The sequence below is a fragment of the Python bivittatus genome, unplaced genomic scaffold, assembly GCF_059951505.1.
Source record: "Python bivittatus isolate LINGU-HERP-01145 unplaced genomic scaffold, Pbiv_v1 ctg000270_np1212, whole genome shotgun sequence".
In the NCBI taxonomy this organism is placed as follows: domain Eukaryota; kingdom Metazoa; phylum Chordata; class Lepidosauria; order Squamata; family Pythonidae; genus Python; species Python bivittatus.
The window spans coordinates 3914537-3933606 of record NW_028277050.1 but is presented as its reverse complement, the minus strand read 5'-3'; the positions used below and the strand labels follow the sequence as shown (position 1 = coordinate 3933606).

Below are 19070 nucleotides of genomic sequence, written 5' to 3'. Positions count from 1 at the left end.
CTAGCAAAACTGGGAATAATGCCAGTCCTGTCACTCTTGTCTAGGTTCCTGGTGATTTATTATTTACTTTTAGAGAAATGAAGGTGGAGTAGAGGCATTGACTGCAGGAGGAATGCAATTTATTAAGATCTAGAGAGTTTTGTATCATAGCTGCACAGCTTTTCTCAAATTTTTCTTCCCTTTCCTCCTAAGTGGGGTATCTCTCCCATAGCAGTTTTTTTGTTTTCTGCCGAGACTGTATGATATTCAGCCGCTCATAAATTAATGTTTTCTTTTGTACTGTAGAAAATTTTATTGTGATGATACCCGAGTCTCTCATGTCTTAGATAAGTCCAGTTTAGGTGTGGCATTGCAAAGCTTTCCTCCAAAAAATACTCAAGGCAGCTAGCAATTTCTCTTTTTTTTTTAATAAAACTTTTATTGAATAATTTTTAACAAGATAAAAACTATATAAATGTTAGAAAAGAAACAAAGAAAATAAGGAAAAATAGTGAATAAGAAAGAGAAGAGAAGAGAAGAGAAGAGAAGAGAAGAGAAGAGAAGAGAAGAGAAGAGAAGAGAAGAGAAGAGAAGAGAAGAGGATTATGAAGAAGCGGTTTCCAATCTTTTTGACAGCGGTCATAAGTGCATTTGTATTTTATCCTCTTTCTCTAAAGTTACATCATAATTTCCTTGCTTTCCATATTCTACACTTTCTAATCTTCAAACCCATAAATTGCAAGTTCACTTTTCTTTTCTTTTTTTCCCAGCAAAAAGTCCATAAGGGTTTTCCAGTCACTGATAAACATAGCTGTTTATCTTTCTCTAATCAAGCAAGTTAATTTTGCCATCTCTGCTAGTTCTGTCATCTTCATCAACCGTTTTTCTGTTGTGGGTATTTCAGAGTCTTTCCATTTTTGCGCATATAGTAGTCTCGAAAAATAATCTGCCATGGCTCTTTTCTAATTGACTGTCCATTAAACCCAGCAAGAAAAGTTCTGGTTTCTGTTGAATGTTGATCTTTAAAATTCTTTGTATCATTATATGCATTTGAACCCAGAAATTCCTGGCTTTTTTATAAGTCCACCAGGCATGATAAAATGACCCTTCATGTTGTCCACATTTCTAACATAAATTTGAAGTACCTTTATACATTCTAGGCAATTTTTCTGGAGTCATATACTAATGGTACATCATTTTATAAAAATTCTCTTTTAGGTTATAACATAATATAAATTTCAATCCTTTTAACTGCTTATTTTCCCACTTTCCATCAGTATATTGTGTCCAAAGTTCTTAGTCCATTTTATCATACAGTCTTTCACTGGTTCTTCTTCCATTTCAAATTTCGATAAAACTTTATATATTTTAGCAATTACATTTCCATCATTTGTACATACTGTAATTCAACTTCTGTCTTCTGCTGCTCAATTCCAAATGCCCTATTATCTACCTTAAATCTGTCTCTTAACTGTGCATATGAAAACCACTGAAAACTAAATCCCTCTGCAGCCAATTGCTCTCTTGATTTCATCTTATATTCTCCATGTTCCTGTTGAACAACTTTCAATAAGTTGACCATTTTTCTTTACCTACTGTTTCTTTTCTGTAAAATGCTTCTTGTGCTGAGACCCATAAAGGCATTTTTGGGCACAGTCTGAATTTATAGCTGTTCCATGTTCTCAATATGGCACTTCTAATATAATGGTTCTTAAAATCTACATTAACCTTATCAGGCCACAGAAAACCATGCCATCCGAACATCAGCTTGTCCTCTTCTAATTCTAAAATTCTCTTATTTCTCAGCAAAAACCACTCTTTCATCCAGACTAAGCAGCAGGCTGCAAAATACAGTTTCAAATCAGGCAGTCCCAATCCTCCTCGTTCCTTTGCATCTTGAAGTATTTTATATTTAACTCTTGTTTTTTTCCCCCTTGCTATACAAACTTGGATAGATCTTTCTCCCTTTTTTTAAATGGTACATCAGTTGTCATAACAGGTATTGTATCAAACAAAAACATCATACTTGGCAATACATTTATTTTTATCACAGAAATTTTCCCCAACAATGACAATTGTAATTCTCCCATCTTAATCAACCTTCTTGATTTCATTCCATGTCTTAACATAATCATTCTGGTATAACATACAATTCATGTTAGTCATAGTGATACCCAAGTATTTCACTTTTTTCTCAATTTTAAAACCAGTTTTTTCTACCAATTGCATTTGTTTTTCCATTTTCATATAATTTTGGAAATCTTTGTCTTTCATTTGTTAATTTTAAAACCAGCTAACACCCCAAAATCCTTTAGTTTTTACATTAATATTTCTATTCCTTCCAGAGGGTCTTCCAAAATTATCACCAGGTCATCTGCAAATGCCTGTAATTTATAAGTTTCTCTTTTAATCTTGACTTCAGCAATTCTTTGACCTTGTCTTATATCTCTGTCCAGTGCTTCCAAAGCTAAAATAAATAGCAATGGTGACAAGGGGCATTCTTGTCAAGTCCCTTTCTGTATCTCATAGGGTTTGTTAATTCCCCATTCACAATTATCTGCACCTTTTGTGAGGTATAAATCAATTTTACCCATTTAATAAAATTCCTGCCAAAGGCCATATCTTCCAAAATTTTAAACAAAACAGTCCAGTTCAAATTGTCAAAAGCCTTTTCTGCATCAAGAAAAATCACAGCAAGCATGTGTTTTTTTCTTCTGAGTGATGAAGTGGCATGTAGCATGTGTGTGTATGCTGCTTGCTTTTCATTATGTTGTTCGAAGTATTTCAAAATATCTGATACATTTCTAATATTGTCCCTCAGTTGTCTTTTAGGTAAAAACCCACACTGATCTTCATGAATAAAGTCCTGTAAAACCATCTTCATTCTCTCAATTAAAATTATTGTGAATAACTTATAATCATTATTCAGTAATGATATTGGGCAATAATTTTTTTGTGAAGTCAAGACTTGACCTTCTTCAGGTATTAATGCTACATACATTAGCCTCCATCCAACTATCTGGTATCTTTTCAATCTGTAAAATAAAATTCATCATGTTTTGCAACAGTTATAATAATTCATGTTCAAAATTTTTATAAGAGGCTGGTAAACCTTCTGGTATAGGTGCTTTCCCTATTTTGACCTGTTTCATAGTTTCACAAACTTCCCTTATTATAATGGGTCCATTCATTGTTTCTGTTTTTCTTGTGATTTTTGGTAAATTTTGTTTCTTTAAATATTCATCAACCTTTGCCAGGGGAATTTCTTCTCCTTTAGTCGTAATATTGATGAAATATTTTTTGGATCTTTAGATTATCTGTTATTATAGTATTTCCATCTTGTAATTTTAATATCATTTTTTCCCCTCTTTTTCTTTCCTCCATTTATAAGCCAAACATTTCCCTGGCTTATCTGCAAATTCAAAATTCTTTTGTTTTGCATAATTCATTATTACTTCTATTTCTTTTAATGTCAACAAAGACAGCTGCCATTTAAAAGTTTTATATGTTGTGAAATAATTTTCTTTTTTGGGAATTTCTTTAATTCTTCTTTCATTTTTATCTGATCTAAAATCAACTGTGGGTTTTTTTCTCTCTTTCTTTTTAAGGCAGCTAGCAATTCCTTGACTTGCCTTTTGACTGACTAAAAGCAGCTCTTTCAAATTAATTTGCATTCATCAGTTGAGTTGTTTTCCAGCATGTTATTGGTAATAGATAATTAGGAACTGAACAGCTTTGGATTTCAACCCCTGAATCCTGCCCAGAATATTCAGTCATCAGAGGCCTGAAAATGACAGATCTGTTTTTGAATGCTATCAAGCACTTTTTAAAAAATAAATGTCCAAGCAAAAATAAAATTTGCAATTGTAAGAGAATCCATGCAGGTCCAAGAATATTACAAGTAGTCCTCATTTAGTGAACACAATTGGGGCTGGTAACTTGGTCGTTAAGTGAAGCAGTCACTAAGTGAAACAATAACTCTGCTTATGATCTTACTTCACTTTCCTTTGCTTGCGAAGGTCGTAAATGTGAGGATTGGTCACAAAGTTACTTTTTCATCACTGTTGTAACGGCGAATGATTACTAAACAAGGCAGTCACTAAATGAGGACTACCTCTATATTTAAAAATGGCACCCAGACCAGTTGTTAGTTATGTCAGGTATTAGCCAATAGGAATGTTACTGTAAGATTTTCCTTTGGGGGTTAGTAGTGTGTAAGAGGTAGGTAAGAATCAGGAAGTTGTACTGAAAGTAGAAAGTAGGAGACATCATGCATGGGAGGAAGAATTTGGCAGCCAGCAACAAGAGAGCAAGAGAGGGAGTGTATCACCTAGCAAAATACCAGCCACTAATGCTCAGTGCCAGCTGTGTCAGAAGCCATTTGAAACCAGCCATTTCTAGCATGGACGATCACATGGAACAGAAAAGACCGAACTGGACTGAGTAGAACTTATTAGAGCATGCTTCTAGAAAGGGCTGATAAAGACTTCTCCCACCCCCACCCCCACCACACACAGTCAGAGAACACTGTAGGATTTTCTATTACAGTTTCCAACAAAGACTAGCATTAAATATAACTTACCTGGATCTGTGTTTTTCTTGTATCTTGATCTTCCCCAGCTATGTGGGGCTTGATGGTTAACACTTGTAAAAATCTATAGCAATGGGATCCATCAGGGACTGTCTTGCCAAAATTAAATCTGCCCATCCAGGTGAAACATCTCAAGAGGGTCTGCTGGGTCCCTCCTTGGGGAAAGTACATGGAGTGTGGGCTGGTGGCAGGTCTTCTCAGTACTAGCCTCCATGCTTTGAAACACACTTCCCCCAGATGAATATCTGCCTCCTCCCTCCTTGCATTTCACAAGGTGGTTAAAAGAGTACTTTTCCATGATGCCTCATCCAAATTAATTGTGGCTATTCATCTTGGGTATGCAATGGATGCTATTATAATTTTGTTACATCATCATCATCATCACTTGCTCTGTTGTTCACCATCAACGTCTTAAATGATTAGGTCATTTTCCAAATAATGTTAGTAAGTAAGTGTGATCTTAGCTGATTAAAAACGGAGTTAAACAACAGTGCAAAAATTACGGAAGCTCCAAAAGTCTAAGTGTATATATAAATTTCTCCCCAACCATATTACAAAAGAAATCTCCCATAGATTCCATTGCTACTCTATAAAATTCCCACCATGTCCACAAGATAGAGGAAAGTGCTTCAGCTCACTGGGTAGAACTTCTGCTTTGCCTGCAGAATATCCCAGATTGAATTTCTGACTCTTCAGATATACCTTGGAAAAACGCGAGTCTAAGAAGCGTATAGTTCTTAACTATAACACACATAATATGGAGAAATTCCTGGACTGTCCTGAATTCAGTGCTTGACTCCCAACGGGCACACGAAGTAGTAAGCTAAGACAATCCCATCCAATCATGAAAGCAAAAGGCCGTGACCTCACCAAGGCATTCTGCATTGCTCCAACATCCTTCTCTGGCATGTCTGTAACAGCCAGAAGAGAGGTTTCTGAGCATGTGCAAATGCTTCTTCCAGTACTCTATCTATGAGCCAAACCCTCTTCTGGCTTCTAGGCATGCAACAGTGAAGCAACTCAGCCAGTCACTTTGCTCTTCAGAAGCAAGGAGGCTTCTTAGAAGCAGCATCTAAGGAGTTCTTTGTTTGAAGGATCATTGAAGCAAAGGACTCCTTTGAAGCTTTGCACGGCCTTACAGGCTTCGTGCTAGAAATGACAGATCTACTGTTTTTAACTCTATAAGAAACTATTGTTGCTGTATCTACGATGATTCAATTGCAGCTTATATTTCTATGGTATCAACAGCCAAAGTTGGATCCCTAAAAGCATAGGATAGTCACATGTGTTTCCATTAAAAGCAGGGGTCTCAAAGTCACAAGTGCTGCCTGAAGCTTAGTTCATTAGCCTGAAGGCAGCAACACTGAAGCCTATTCATACATCAGTGCAGAAGTTAGTCAAGAAGGAAGAAATAGAAGAGTTTCACAGTTGGCATTAAACATACGTTTATTAAATAAATCTAAGAAAAGTTTACTGTGAAACAGAGCTATTTACGAAACAAAGCTGCAAAATAGTCGTTCATTTCGGCCACTTAGCCGGCACCATTTTTCATGAAGCAGAACATCAATATTTGTTACTGAATCAATATGCAGTATCAGATCATATCTAGAATGATATAATATAGGAAATCCATCCCACTAAGAGATATCCAAACACGGGTTTTTTTCTTTTGTTTTCTAACAAGAAAGATCTTTCATTCCTTCAGTGTTTTTCTCATCTACTTTCTTTCCATTCTCTTTCCTTGGTTGGCAGACTCCTTCCTTCTTTTTCTTTGCCTAACAGAGGGAATTTGCTTGGTTGCTCACTCACCGACTTTCCCATTCTTTGCTTGGCAGAGAGCACTGCACAGTACAGTGGCTACTTCTGAACCTCTCCTCCTTGTTTGCTTCCTCCTTCCCTCTCTTAGGGAGCCACAGCCACAGCCTCTCAGCCCATTTTCCCTGGCCAAACTTCCCTTCCCTGCTGTCTCTACCTGGATAGGCCAGCACTGCCAGAAACAGAGCCAGCCACAGATTGTGAGAGTGGCAGGGGTTCCTGGAGGGTGACATGCTCAGTTGGAAAGTCCTGGGGCACTGCCTGCTTAGCCCATCCATCCAGGTCCTGCTGTTGTTGGGAGATCAGCTGGGACAGGCCAAAGCTTGAGGCCAGTTCTTTTTCTGGAGAGCTTCCAGTGGCCCAGCCTTCATATCTTCATGATGCTCAGGGCCCTGGCCTGGCTGAAAAGCCTCCGCAGCTCCTACACAATACTGTTCCAGGCTGAAGAAAATCACTTGGGGTCTTGAGGGTCACATTGCAGGCAAGGTTTGAGAGCCCTGCATTAGTTACACCTCCTAGCCGTCATGCCAATGTGATTGCACAGATTTAACAGACAAAAGTGACAACTATCAATTGCATTACAGTTAAAGTAGTTTTATAAAAAGTAATTTGCATGATTGATCCTCAGCACTGTAAATAACTTTGAAGATTCTGCAGCTAAACTTTCATTAATCTTTTCCAAGAAACCACAGAAATTCTGTACCATTTATGAGTGTTTCAGTATTTTCAGTGTCTCCATATAAATGTGTACAATACAAAACACCATCATAAGCACTAAGAGAATATAAGAAAGTTATATATTTTCAGAAATATTAACTATTGCATTAAACTTAATGTAGTTATAAAACTCTTGAAATATAAACATCTACTACCTAATTATTAAGTATGAAAACAAGAGAATGGAATTAGATTATAATAACATATAGTTATTTGATAGGTTTGAGAATTTATTATTTCCATTTCGGGCCAAATGATAGACATAGTATTGAAGATGAATAAAATATGAATTATCCCAGTTGGAAATGAACTTTACCATGTAAATTATCTCAGAAGGAAAGAGCTACAAAGAAGACACACAATTTCAATACGACAGACTTTAAGCAGATAGGAACTGAATAAAACTTGGGCCACTAATACTAAAAGGATACTTAAAACTGGTAAATGTAAACCTAATAAACAACTGAGAATGATGTGGAATGAGTACCATGAAACAGGTCTTAAGCACCTCTTAGGCTAGGAGCATGGGAGGCAGTATTTCCAAACCAAATGTCAAGCAAATTGAAGATTTATTGAACTCCTTCCTTGCTCATGGCACAAGAAGTGTTTGCATTTCTTCTAATCACAGCACTCAATAAACTTCAGAACTTTGCATATAGATCTAAGATCCTTCAGAACCTGAGGATTGGATTATACATGAATCGTGTATATTCTTGTTCTATTTCAACTGCAATTTAAATATAAATTTGTAGGTTTCTATCAGTTTAAACCTTCAGCATCTTCACTTTTCATATAGTGTATCCGGTTGGGAAATGAAAAGTTTAGCCTCATCAGATGTGTCCAAGTGCAAAAATAGCTTAATATGTTTCTTAGTTCCAACCAGAACATCACAAATGCCAAATGGCAACTGTCAAGTCCATTGCAACTCTTAAAAATAGGAGGAGAGATATACTTGGTATGAGTATGAATGACTAATATTATTATGAGGACAAAGGTGAGCCCTCGTATGCAATATTTACTGAAAAGTTTACACTCCATCATTTTAAAGGTTGTTTTTTTAAAAGTTTAGTTTATTACAGTCATAGGCGCGAGCAACTTAAAAGTAAAATAATGAAGCAACTGATTATGTTCCATTACCACCAATATAAAGAACCTGGCCATACTACCTGAAATCTCTACCTCCTGATCAGCTAATAGACTGAAGGAGTCACCCTCAACCCTGTCCAACTATTGCATTGTAATTGGAGATAGCTAGATAGATCCTTCTAGATTTTTATGACTTTAGAATTTCACTCTTTAGAACCTTTCTATATGCTTTTTAAATGACTGTTCTACTGATCTATGACTATGATAAAATTTGATTTGATCTATAAAAGATGCAGTGCAGCATAGTTCTGATTTTCCATTCACCACATGGACAGAAATGCTGTTCTTCCTGAATGTTTCAAAGCCTGCCCTCTAAACGAGCAGATGGAAGGGCCCTACAGCAGGCCACCGTAAAAGCTGTTCTAGTATTTTTGGATGCAATATTAAGCACATAATGGGCAAGTACAACCGTTTTTTCTGGTCTCGCTAAAAGAAGGTATAGTCTCCGTGAAATCACTTTGGAGACTTGCTTGAAGAATGATTTGGCCTATTCAAAACCCACTGAGTTTGGTGTATTAGGTGAAAGGTCACAATACCTTGGGCCACAGATAAGTGATTTCCACCAAGAAGACCGGTATTTATCTTGGAGAATCAGAACCACCAAATGGCTTCGATTATTAAGCCAAGGGCTAACATACGTTTTGTACATTTGAGTTTTCATTGATGCCATTCAAGCCTCGGTTTGAACGCCTGGGTTTGGGAAATATTGCAGAACCAGAAATATGTTTAATTAAACAGCATCTAACAACCCTATGTCCTTCTAAGCAGATACTTGAAAACCGTAAGATATCTGTGCTATTACTTTGGCCTCAAACATTTTTAATCTACCTCCTTTGGCTCAAAAAAAACTTTAAGATGTTGACTTTTTACTTTAAAATGTTGATTATCATCCTTTTTACCCCCTCTTTTAATCTGAATTTTGGCCCTCCATGTGCCCGTAGCCTGGAAAACAATTCTAAGATATTTAAAGGTCTCAACCTGTTCAATAACATTCCCATTAATTTGCTATTCATATTTAAAACTAGGAAGTCTCTTTAAAAATACTTTTTGTTGTTGTTTTTTGATAGTTAATAAACAGATCATTATCCATGCAGTAGGAGGCAATTGATCTTAATGATCTCCTCAGTCCAAGGGGTGAAATTGAGATAATGGCTAAATGGCAGGTGATTTTCTAGATATCTGAATTTTTCCACCATATCATTGATATAAAAATTGAAGAGCAAAGGACTAAAATATAGCCTCGTTTAACACCCTTGGAAGTAGGCACCACAGCAGAGAGTTGACCTTGGTTGTCAACCTGATTTGAACAGAGACGTTATCATGCAACATTTTAATAAGTGCCAGCAGCAATCTCCAATTTGTTCTTCAGCTGTTCTCTAGAAAGAGTCAAAAGCTCTTTTGAAGTCAATCAATGCCACATACAGAGCTCCTCTAGGGATTGATACATATTTTCGATAAGATGTTGTAAAGCCAAGCACTAGTCCATGGTATCCCACTATTCATTTTCTGAATATTCTACTACTCATAAAAGTAATGCTTTTGATTTTATTTCCATGAAAATTGATTCGTGTGAATCTAACACTAGTAGACTAAATCTGGTGCAGATTGTTTGGATCTTGCTAGGAGATAACAGTTCAAAAGCTAGCTACGTAAATTACTGGCAAATAGTTCTGATGATAATTAGCGACTGACAATTCCTCTGAGGAGGTTACAGAGAATAGAAACTAGAGGAAGGACAGAGCTCTGTTGAGATTACACTACAGGTCGTCCCCAAGTTAAGAATGCCAGGTTACAGACAACCCATAGTTCAGAACGGAGCCTATTGTAACAAAATGTGGGTTAAATACACAATGATTCGAGTTAAATACACAATGGTTCGAGTTCATTACACAATACTACTTATACGGTATTATACAATAATACTGCTCCGGCTTACATACAAATTCGACTTAAGGACAGACCTTGGGAACAGAACTCATTCTTAAACTGGGGATTACCTGTATATAAATTGCAACTCTTGTAGACTGCATGAGTGGAAATGTAAATAAATTGGTACGCATTTGTTGGCAATGCTCAATTAGTCAGGGCTTTTGACTGAAAGCTTTTGAAGAAATTAGGAAAAATCACATGACACTATTTGATAATGAATCCTCAGGTTAGTTTGCTGTCTATATTTCCTAATACAGATAAAGTGACCCAGCACAAGAAATTGATTCAGCTTTTGTTTTATGGTTCTTACTGCAAAATACTTAAAACTCAATTTGGCTGCCAGATGATGAGACCAGCCCAGGTCAGATGATACTCCTCATTACTGAGGAAGAGTGTAGAATCCTCACAAGTTGATTCAGAAATGGCCACACCCAATTTGCAAGGAAGCCTGGTCAGTGGTGGAATGAATACCAAAAAGAAGAGTTCAGTTTATGAGAAAACATACAATTGGAATGTGGAAAGTGAGAAGTATGAACAAGGGAAAAAACAGAAATGAATTGTGATAAACTGGATGTTTTAGGATTAAGAGAATTTAGGTAGACAGACTGGGTCACTTCAGCTCTGATGATTACATGATACACTGTTCAGGGCATGAGATCATATCAAAGAATATGAGGCAATGATACCCAAAGAGAATAATGCTCAGCAATAAATCAATAAAAAGATAACAGAATTAATGGATATCAAAATTAAACCAGAATATGAACTTCTATTCAGATGAACAGGAGGAATTACATAGCAAATTACAAGAGGTCTAAATGCAGCGTCAAGAAAGAGATAATGGATAATTGGAATGTAAAAACTGGAAAAATAGAGGAACTTGGAATTACAGGAAGATCTGGAATAGATAAGTGCATTAATATAAGAGAGAAGTTAATGAGTTTTGTATTGAAAATTCTTTGTTTATTGCCAATCTCTGCTTCTGTCATGGCTCAGAACTCAGACTCTGACTCTTAAGAAGCTGCTCCAGCTGAACCTGTGGGGTTGTCAGCCTCAAGAGACACCAAGCCAGGAATCACCTGAGGCTGCTCAAACAGAGGCACCATCAGAAGAGAGCAGTCAGATGATGAGGCATGGCCTCCAAGCCCTGGGACTCAGTGAGTAGAGAGCAGAACAAAGATGCTAAGTGAGGCTCCTTGCCAAGCATGGGAGTGACTGTCTTAATTAAAGATAGCTGGCTGCAGCCTGATTTAAGAGGCAGCCCTGACCCATCTTCCTCTGTTGGAAACAACTGTCTGATCTCCTGCTTTGGCATGTTGTTTCTGTGATTCTGTTCATGATTCCTGAAACCCTGACCTTTGGACTGACTGACAAACCTGACTTCTGACTGGATTTGACCTCTTCTGCGCATCCCTATTGAAAGCAAAACTACCCAGGCAAGCTTTCTTTCCCAGAGACTCTGTTTTGATTTACTTCTTTTCCTTGTCTGCTGTTATCTACTCAGCCTTGAGTAAATTGCTATTTTCATCTGGCAACTGAGAAAGCATGAGTCTGAAACCTGAAACAGGACAGCTTCAAAGAACACGAACATAGATTCTACACCTAGATACCATTAGATGGACAACACTGGAATCAAAAAGAAAACAGGTGATGGAGAAATGCAATCCAATCAGCCAGGACACAGACACACTTTGTATAATAGATCATGAAATACTGCTGTGAAATCTATAGGATAAATATAGAAAATGTTAACAAGTAGGTGCAATGAAGGTCTGAGGGAAGCACATCCTCAGCGGTGCTTTGTGAAGCAAAATATCCATCTTGCTTCCAAGAACGAAGTGAAATGACTATGTTGCTTCACATTGCTTTGCTTCACAGCCCCTCACAGCTTCTCTAATAGCCCCTCCCAAACCATGTGTCCTTTGAACTGCTCACCAACACATCTATCAAGAGGTGCAGAAGATACACAGCTCACTTCCTCTCTATTGCAGGTGGAAGGGCTGCCCACCTCCTATGGTATGGCTTGCCCCAAGCTTTGGTGAGCCATGCTGATAAGCAAACCTCTCTACCTTCTCCAGCTCTCCTGCACCAAAACTGCAAGTAACCACAGACACTATCTGCTTTAGCAAGTTATATGCACAAATTTTGTTGCCTGAAAAATACAACAAAAAGAAATATGTTGCTCCACAACACAAATCTCTTCAAAAAGGCAAACCTAAGGTACCTCACACAGTAATTACTAGAAGTCAACATGGATTTGTCAAGAATAAATCTTGACTAATTTTCCTTTTTTCTGAGATAATTTCATTGGTACTTTAGAGAGATGCTCTGGACATTGTAAATCTTGACTTCAACAAAGCATTTAACTAAGAATTATATGATATTTTATTAGCATGTTAGTTAGATATGGGCTAGATGGCATGTTTATTAGGTGGATCTAGAGTTGACCTGAATGTGTATTTATAGAGTTTCTCCTTAGACTGAGGTATCCAAGGTTCAGTATTCTTCAAAAGTTTTCATTAATTATTTGAATAAAGAGATGGAAAAATCACTTCTGAAATTTTTAGATGATACAAAATTAGGTAGAAAAATCTTTAGAAAACAGAAATAAAATTCAAAAAAATTGTGAAAGATTATAGAAGTGACCTTAAAAAAAAAAAAACAGGGACAAATGTAGAGTTTTTCATTTAGGAAAAAAAAAACATAGGCACAAGTTGGAGATATCTGGCTTAGTAATTGTATGCATGAAATCACAGAAAGTTAATTGTTTCACTTTACTCTTTTCTGGTCAGACCTCATCTCAAGTATTGTGTCCAGTTCTGGGCACAATATTTTAAGAAAGACTCAGAATCTCGGAGAAGTGCAGAAAAGGGATTGAAGGAGCCATGTACATTTGGCCTTGAGAAAATGTGGTTGGGAAGTAGAAATTGAAAGCTCTCTTCAAGTGCCTGAGAGTCTGTCACATGGAAGAGGATAAAGACCTGCTTTCTATCACCTCAAAGTGCAAAATCTAGAAGACAGATTCTGTGTGAATATGAGAAAAAATGTCCTTATATTCAATAGTCCCTATATTCATGGACATTATATAAATGTCCTTATATTCAATAGTCAAATTAATTCGCCAAAGGCGATGTGAACTCCCCATCATTGGGCATGTTCAACCAATTATTGGTCAGGTTGCTTGGGCTGAGCAGGATGGCCAACACTATTGATTCTGTGGCCTTTTGTAGTATTTCTCCAAATTCATTGGGTGGAAGCATTGCTGAGAAGCCACATGGCTATACTGAAACATTTATACTTGTCCAAAAACTGGACTTTAAAACAAGAAGGCCATCAGAATTCCTCTCTCTTTAATGAGTGCGTGTGCTACTTAGGTTATGAAATGCAATCTCCAATCTCAAACAATAGGAGTCAAGTACAATAATGTATATCTAATACACCCAAATCCACCATTCTATCTTATCCATATGCTATAGTTTATGAACCTCATATGTGTCCACACCTCTCCCTCTTCCTAAGAAAAGTGCATTAGAAGAGTTATGGGTAGAACAGATCCTCAGAATAAAACCTATACATTCTCAATTTATAGTATGATTTGATTAAATTTATGCTATTCCAAAATATTTTGCAGTCCTGTATGTAGTTAAGTCCAGCTATAATAGATAATGTAATTACCTGTCTTTGTTCTTCAGCTGCTCGAAATCCATGTATCTTTTCTGCAGACTATCATATTCAGCATTTCTGAAAGGAAAAGAGAAAAGAAGAAGTTATGCTTACATACAATGGACTCCAATAAATTCTCACAATTATAGACAAGCCTTCATCCTTGAGAGAACTATTCCCAGTGTACTCACACTGCTTATCTGCAGTATCAGGAGTCACTGTTAAAGCTTTACGCAGCAATTGTATCTCAGAATTCTTCTTCTTAGAGCCTTGTATATACCATAATAGGAATAATTATGAAATATATTACTTTCCACATAAAACTCAGAATGAGTCAAAGAAACCAGGCTCACCAACTGAATGGTTAGATTGCAATGATGCAAAAAATAACTGAACCAAATCTACCAATTGCACATGAATATTTGCTGGAACTGAGACCATTAACTGAAAAGTTGTAACAACAACAACAACAAAAATTACTTATTCCACACAACAGACAAATCAGCAAAATGTACCTGTTCCAAAGTTATACAGGAGGCCAATGGTAAACTAAAAAAAGAAAACAAAACATGTTCACCTATCTGTTCTGGGCATCTCTAATCACCTCTTATCTGCAAAATAGCATGCAAGTTAATATCTAAGATGAGTCTGACCAACCATATCATCAAATGGGATGGGTGAAATGATCTGCAAAATTGTCCTTTTGCCTCCAGATAACCCTTGTCTCTGAGAAAGCAGTCAAGCTGTAGATATTTGTATCTTCCAAGAAACTTTAGTAAAGGAAGGCAAGAACAGAACAGTCTAGTACATGCTACATATGCCTCTAGGATTAAGAAACAGAAGACATGCAGAACATCTTGCAGTATTGTAGGACTGCTGGAGCGTACAAGGCAAATACTGTAGAATGCAACTTCCCTTTGTTTCATCTTCTTTGCTGTCCCCAAACAGTTCTTTTTCTCTTTTTTTAATGGCGGTTTCATAGCTTAATTGTGGATCTCAACAGGTTTCTGACTGTGTCAAATTCAATCATGGGGACTAAATTAAATATTTTGTAAGATGTCTGTTTAAATGTGCCACTATCACAAAAACAAAAAACAAATTCAGAAGTGTTAATCTTTTAACCCACAGTATAAATGATATCTGGGAAATATTCCAGAATAATAACTCCAGATTAAAAATATAAATATTGGGGCCATTTTGATCTAGCCAGGAAGTATTTGATGAGAAAGAAGCAATCTCAGCCCAAATATATTCTGGTCCTTTGACATTCCATGTTACTATTAACATGCTACATGAGGCTGGATAGGTATGACTTCCCCATCATCTAGCTAGGCTTTTCAGAATACACAAATTGTTCCCCAATTGCTGGCATTCAGAGGCTCATGCCTTTAATCCTGAACGCAAAGCAAGGCTGGAAAAAGTTCTGATGGAGTGATTTAATTAGAAGCTGATTTATTCAAATCCCATCAAAACAGATATAAACAAAGCAGGGTTCCCTCTTTCTCCAATTCTAAAAGTGAAATGAAGCAGCCGCGCTGTTTCGCTGTGTTTCTGAGGCTTCCTGCAGCAATTTCTGCAGCACTGCCTTGACATTTATGAATGGCAATTCTCATAAATCTTTGTTCCACTCTCCTGAAAAACAAAAAGGTTAAAGTGGTTGGGGTCTTCCTCATGCAAAATTATGGATAAATGGAGCTCTGTTTTTCTAAATCTCACTCTGGATCCAAGAACTGCATTTATTTTTATTTATTGTGCCTTCAAGTCAGTGTTGACTCCTGGCAACTGCCTGGACAAGTCCCTGCAGTTTTCTTGGCAAGATTTTTCAGAAATGGTTTGCCCTTGCCTGCTTCCTAGGGCTGAGGGAGAGTGACTGGCCCAAGGTCACCCAGCTGGATTTGTGCCTAAGGCAAGAGTATAACTCACCGTTTCCCGGTTTCTAGCCTGGTGCCTTCACCACTACACCAAGCTGGCTCTTTCTGAACTGCATGGATTACCTTAAAATGGACCAAATGGGCCATTTATACAGCACTGATTTCAGCTTTCAGTACAGATTAGGAGGTATCTGCCTAGCCCTAGTAACCATGGAGGACATCTATCTCTAGTCTTTGTTGGTTGATCAAGAAAGTCTTAAATAGGAATTGGGACTATATTTAGCTAAACATGGTTATTGCAGAGGAATACAGAGGTGGCCTTGAAGAAGTTATATAAACATCAGATTAATCTGAATAGACGGGAGGGGGAAGGGGGGAAATCAAGATTGCCCTGTTTTCATTCCCTTTAATATAAGAGGGGAGAAACAGAATCTGTGTCAGGCTTTCAAGATTGGATTATTATACTCTACAATGATAAAGTAGAGTTCCAGTAGTTCAGGTGGTGTCTCACCGGGTCTACCTTGAAGGGCTGGCAGTTATAATCCCTATGATATTGGGAATCCTGTCAAGGTTCCCAATGCTATGGATAACTGTGACCATATTTAGCTGAACTGCTATGATTCCATTTCAGAAGGGTACTGGAGGAATGAAATAAAAATCCTTGTCACACCTCCACCATTACGTTTGCAAATGTCTGGTGGGACCTTGATTGCCTGATCGTTTGGGAAAATACATTATTGGCTATGATGGAAACCATGGTAGAAACAGAAAAGGCAAGAGAGAACTCACAGTGGAGATCTCAGTTCTGAACTGATGAATCCCCGAGACAGAGTAATGCAGTTTTCAGCAAAAGGTGCTTGACTAAGAATTGCCAACGTATAGAGCCATGGGATTTTCTGTTAGTAGGAAGGTGGTCATCAGTTTTGTTTTTGTTCTGTTTTTTGGTCACAGTTTTCTTTCAGAATGTTATGACATATTTTTCTGCACACTTTGAACAGAACGAATGAGCAGCAGAATCTTGCATAGGAAATAAAGGTTTTCGTTTCTGTGAATATTTTCAGGAAAAGGAGTTCTAAAAGCTTAAGTTACAATAAGAGTTACACATAATTGCTTCTATTTCAAGATACAGACTTTTGTCAACTGAACATTATAAAAACATTAGGGACAAAGATAAATAATTTAAAATAACAACTCATTTCCCTAAACTTCGAATTACTTGGACCTCTTCCAGGGCTGCATTGCCCTTAGCAATCCTTGCTCTAATTCCATCTTTTCTCTCTTCAAACGCTTAACTGCTTTTAGGGGGTGCTTTTGTGGATATGCAAAGAGTTTAAAAGCTTGTTCTGACAGTTATCCCTTTGGGTTCACCTCAAAACAAATTTACTTTTATCAAACGGTAAGATAAAGTATATTTTCTGTAATTTAAGAGAACTTTGTTATGGGAAAAAGTTAGAATAAATTTCTTCTCAAGTTGACAGAGCAATTGCATTTTAATTTAAAGAGCTTTAACTACAATGTACTTACTTCAAATTCTTAATTTAGGTGATCAAATGAATCCTAGTAGATGGTATTTCTGGACTCCTCTGGGCCTTCCTTGAAGTTTGGTTTTGTTTTTTTTCTATAAAGCTCTTATAATCATAGAAATTCTAACTTAGTTCAGACATGGAATAGTGAGAATTTGTTTTCATCTTCAGTGGACCTTTAAAAAGGAAAAAATTAAGTCTTATTCAAGTCAAGCTCAGCTTCCATGTTGTTTCTGTGGTTCATTAGTGGTTCATTACTGCTTTCTTCCAGAATGTATTTTTGACTTCATGCAGTCGACTCCAGAACCCTGTGATTTCCTGGTGCTCTCCCATTCAAATCCTAACCAGATCTTACCCTGCTTAACTTTTCAAGATCAACCAAGGACAACTAACTACCAGCACCTGTTAAGAAGATCCTTTTCCAGACCCAGACTACAGATAATAGAGCTGGAATGTGTTCTACTCCACTTTTATTCAAATGGCAATAGAGGCACATGGGTTATGAATACACCCGCGGGCGCACATGCATGTGCACACACACACCAGCTCCTTACCCCTTACAACCCGCCTCTCAAAACCTTTGTCTTCCAATATCTGGTACTGAAAATCAGCAGGTTAGGAAAGCACTTAGACTGCAGGGAACTGAACAGCAGACAGGAGAAAGGTTTTGCGTTCTTCACTCACATGCTTTATTCAGCTGGTCCAGAACGCAACAGCAGTGATGCCTGTGTAACACCTCTGCTTTGCAAGCTGGTTGCCAGTTTGCTTCCAGGCTGATGCGAGGTGCTAGTTCTTACCTATAAAGCCCTACAGGGCCTAGAACCTGGTTATCTGACACTATCTCCTATAGTATCTACTCAACCAATCTGATCTGGCAGGATTGGCATGCTCTGGGTTCCTTTGATTCAATATTGCCATCTATCAGGACCCTGGAAGCAGGCCTCCTTGGTAGCAGTGCCTGCCCTCTGGAATGAAGTTCCCCCTGAGATCTGGATGGCCCCCACCCCGCTGGTGGTTTGAAGGGGCTTGAAGACGTGGGTCTTCTCCCAGGCTTTTAATAAGGGTGAGTGAAGCCCCCTTGGATTCTTTTTTTCTAATGCAGTCTGATTCTGTCACCTTGCTACCTCTTATTTCCTATTTTTGTTTTCGGGCGTATTTTTTTCTAATGTTGGATGTTGGGCGGCATACAAATTGAATCATAAATAAAATAAAATAAATAAAAATAACTTCTGCTCTTCCAGCTAGACTTTTTCCTCCCTGTCCTGTCATTGAGGGCGGACCCTTGTTAACAGAGAGTTCTGCAACTGTGAAGTTTGATTTAGATTCATTCAGTATGAACGTATGAACATTCTTACAGTAACGTCCCTCTGTGTTGTAGCAAGTGTTTTGTATTTGGGTTGTTTGTGCTGCCTTGTCTCCTTAATCATTTTTGCCACCAATGAAGTCTCTTCCCCGTCGCTTCCACCTTCAATTTTACACTTGCATTTCCTAAGAGCCAGGAAGAGAATGAAGAGGCAAATTGGATATGTTTCATTCTGGAACTGCTGGCTTATATATTCATCAGCAGATTGCAGGAGAAGGGATCTGCCTGTATATGATTTGAGGTTCTGCAAAATTTGCACAGCTCAATTGGAGGCCAATTGTTATAATTTTTTTCAGGAAACTATTACAATGCTAGCCTGAAAATACAATCCTTTTTCAGCCCTAGAGACTCCATTTTGTTAATGTTCACACACACAGAAGCGAAGTATTTAAAGCAGCATTAAATGTTCAATGGCATCTCATTTAAAAAACAACTATTATTTTACAATAAAATTACTTGTTTCAAACTTCTAT

At 37.4% G+C, this 19070-nt stretch overlaps 1 protein-coding gene across 1 annotated transcript in view; it reads right to left on the bottom strand.

Moving 5' to 3' along the window:
* Positions 1–18718, bottom strand: part of ADGRL3 (adhesion G protein-coupled receptor L3) — a 436049-nt gene extending 417331 nt beyond the window's left edge. Inside the window, exons 1-3 of the mRNA XM_088138611.1 lie at positions 18590–18718; positions 17236–17410; positions 13853–13918 (exon numbers count right to left, since the gene is read on the bottom strand). The gene's annotated coding sequence lies outside the window, so the exon portion shown is untranslated. The remainder of the gene's footprint in view (positions 1–13852; positions 13919–17235; positions 17411–18589) is intronic.
* Between the last annotated feature and the right edge of the window lie 352 nt (positions 18719–19070).